This window comes from Arachis duranensis, chromosome 9 (assembly GCF_000817695.3).
Source record: "Arachis duranensis cultivar V14167 chromosome 9, aradu.V14167.gnm2.J7QH, whole genome shotgun sequence".
In the NCBI taxonomy this organism is placed as follows: Eukaryota; Viridiplantae; Streptophyta; class Magnoliopsida; order Fabales; family Fabaceae; genus Arachis; species Arachis duranensis.
Genome location: NC_029780.3, coordinates 77509652 through 77513239, shown reverse-complemented (window position 1 = coordinate 77513239; position 3588 = coordinate 77509652). Strand labels below are relative to the sequence as shown.

The window sequence follows — 3588 nt, the reverse complement described above, 5'->3', positions numbered from 1 at the left end:
AATAGTTATCAATTATCTTGAGCTAAGATAACTCCTGAGTTACTGATTTCTTAACCAAGACCAAAAGGAAGGAAATTAAATCTACTGGAATAAAAGTGTCTTCAGATTGGGAAGAATCAATGGCTAAATAAAGCAATATTAAACTGAAATACCTCAAATATCATTAAATAAGAAAATCATCATGAAAGTGGCATAGGCCAAATAGGCAACATAACTAATACAAGCAAGCTTTCAAATGTCTGAAAATAAGAAATAACATAGAGTAAAAGAACATTGAACCTGGGATTGAGAGTCACTCCTAAAACTAAGAGAAGTCCTAAATCCTAATCCTAAAGAGAGAGAGGAGAGAACCTCTCTCAAAACTAGATCTAAATCATAGAAAGTAACTAAAAAATGCCTCCACACTTTGAATAGATGCATTCCCTCACTTCATAACCTCTGGTCTATGGCTTCTGGACTTGGATTTGGGCCAAAAAGGGCTTCAGAATCCGCTATGAGCATTTTCTGCAATTTCTGGTGCGTGGCCTCTGTCACGCGTCCACGTGGGTCGCGCGGTTGCATCAGCCATGTGGCCGTGTCATAGGTGTTCTTCGTTAGGCGCGTGGTCGCGTCAGCCATGCGGCCGCGTCGCTGCTTCTTCGCGCTTGGCATGCGGCCGCATCGTCCATGCGGTCGCGTGGATACCAGTTTCTCCAATATTCCGTTTTATGCTTTCCTTCCATTTTTGTATGTTTCCTTTTCCATCCTTTAAGTCATTCCTGCCTTAGAAGATCTGAAACTACTCAACACACTAATCATGGCATCGAATGGAAATAAAGGTAATCAAAATAATTAATTTTAAAGCATAGGAAACATGTTTTTCACATACATCACATAATAAGGAAGGGAAAGTAAAACTATGCAATTAATATGAATAAGTGGGTGAAGGATTGAATAAATCACTCAAACTAAGCACAGAATATATTACAAAATATGGGTTTATCAGACATCCCATGAGGTCTTCCTTATTGGGATTCACGTCCTCCCTTTCCTCTTTTGATTCGGCCATATTGATAATATCAATGGCCTTGCACTCTCTTTTTGGATTTTCTTCTGTATTGCTTGGGAGAGTACTAGGAGGAGTTTTAGTGATTTTCTTACTCAGCTGACCCACTTGTGCCTCCAAATTTCTAATGGAGGACCTTGTTTCATTCATGAAACTTAAAGTGGCCTTAGATAAATCAGAGACTATGTTTGCTAAGCTAGAGGGGCTCTGCTTAGAATTCTCTGTCTGTAGCTGAGAAGATGATGGAAAAGGTTTGATATTGCTAAACCTGTTTCTTCCACCATTATTAAAGCCTTATTGGGCCTTTTATTGATCCTTCCATGAAAAATTTGGATGATTTCTCCATAAGGAATTATAGGTGTTTCCATAGGGTTTACCCATGTAATTCACCTCTGCCATTGCAGGGTTCTCAGGATCATAAGCTTCTTCTTCAGAAGATGCCTCTTTAGTACTGTTGGATGCATTTTGCCATCCATTCAGACTCTGAGAAATCATGTTGACTTGCTGAGTCAACATTTTGTTCTGAGACAATATGGCATTCAGAGTATCAATTTCAAGAACTCCCTTCCTCTGAGGTGTCCCATTACTCACATGGTTCCTCTCAGAGGTGTACATGAATTGGTTATTTGTAACCATGTCAAAGAGTTCTTGAGCTTCTGCAGGAATTTTCTTTAGGTGAATGGATCCACCTGCAGAATGGTCCAGTGACATCTTAGAGAATTCAGATAGACCATCATAGAATATATCCAAAATGGTCCTCTCTGAAAGCATGTCAGAAAGACACTTTTTGGTCAACTGCTTGTATCTTTCCCAAGCTTCATAGAGGGATTCACCATCTTTTTGCTTGAAGGTCTGAACATCCACTCTAAGCTTGCTTAGCTTTTAAGGAGGAAAAAACTTGCCCAAGAAGGCCGTGACCAGCTTATCCCAAGAGTCCAGGCTATCTTTAGGTTGTGAGTCCAACTAGGTTCTAGCTCTGTCTCTTATAGTAAAAGGGAAAAGCATGAGCCTGTAGACTTCAGGATCTACTCCATTAGTCTTAACAATATCACAAATTTGCAAGAATTCAGTTAAAAACTGATAGGGATCTTCTGATGGAAGTCCATGGAACTTGCAGTTCTGTTGTATCAGAGCAACTAGTTGAGGCTTCAGCTCAAATTTGTTTGCTCCAATGGCAGGGATTGAGATGCTTCTTCTATAAAAGTTGCAAGTAGGTGTAGTATAATCACCAAGCATCCTCCTTGCGTCTCCACCATTGTTATTGGGTTCGGCATATCTCTCTCTTTTTTGAGATTCTCTGTAAGGTTTTCTCTGGATTGTTATGCTTTAGCTTCTCTTAGCTTCTTCTTCAGAGTCTTTTCAGGTTCAGGATCTGCTTCAACAAGAATGTCCTTGTCTTTGCTCCTGCTCATATGAAAAAGAAGAGAATAGAAAAGAAGAGGAATCCTCTATGTCACAGTATAGAGATTCCTTTATGTGAGTAGAAGAAAAGAAGAATAAGAATGAAGAAGAGAAAAATTCGAACACAGAAGAGAAGAGAAGGTTCGAATTTTAAGATGAAGAGAAGAGTGTTAGTAATTAAATAAATAAATAGAAGAAGATGAGATAGAGAGAAATTCAAAAATTATTTTTGAAAAATAGTTAGTGATTTTCGAAAATTGAGAGAAGAAATACAATTAAAATTAAAATTTAAAACAATTAGTTAATTAAAAGAATTTTGAAACAGAGGGAGGTAATTTTCTAAAATTAGAGAGAGAAAAGTAGTTAGGTGGTTTTGAAAAAGATAAGAAATAGTAAAACAAACAAAAAGTCAATTAGTTAGTTGAAAAAGATTTGAAATTTAATTTTGAAAAGATAGGAAGTTAGAAAAGATTTTGAAATCAATTTTGAAAAGATATGATTGAAAAAGATTTGATTTTTAAAATTAAAATTGATTACTTGACTAACAAAAAACTAAAAGATATGATTCTAGAATTAAAGATTGAACCTTTCTTAACAAGAAAGTAACAAACTTGAAATTTTTGAATCAATCACATTAATTGTTAGTATAATTTTCGAAAATAAAAGATAAAATTAAGAAAAAGATTTTTGAAAATCAATTTTAAAGAGTTTTCGAAAATAATAAAAAATTATAAAGATTTGATTTTTTTTTTGAAAAAGATTTTGAAAAGATAGGATTTTTAAAAATGAAATCTTGACTTGACTAACAAGAAACAACTTATTTTAAAAATCTTGACTAAGTCAACCCAAAGATTTCAAAATTTATGAGAGAAATAAGGAAAAGATATTTTTTATTTTTTTGAATTTTTAATTATGAGAGAGAAAAGCACAAAAATGACTCACAACATAAAAATTATGAATCAAAACACATGATACATGCAAGAACACTTATGAATGTCAAGATGAACACCAAGAACACTATGAAGATCATGATGAACATCAAGACTTATTTTTGAAAAATTTTCAAGGATAGAAAAACATGCAAGACACCAAACTTAGAAATTTTTAATGTTTAGACTCTATGAATGCAAAAATGCATATGA

The 3588-nt window shown here is 34.6% G+C and overlaps 1 non-coding gene across 1 annotated transcript; it reads left to right on the top strand.

Moving 5' to 3' along the window:
* Window positions 1-1810: 1810 nt before the first annotated feature.
* LOC127741833 (small nucleolar RNA R71) lies at window positions 1811-1918 on the top strand. Its single transcript, XR_008003038.1, has one exon. It is a non-coding gene; the product is annotated as a small nucleolar RNA R71 (small nucleolar RNA).
* The last annotated feature ends 1670 nt before the right edge of the window (window positions 1919-3588 follow it).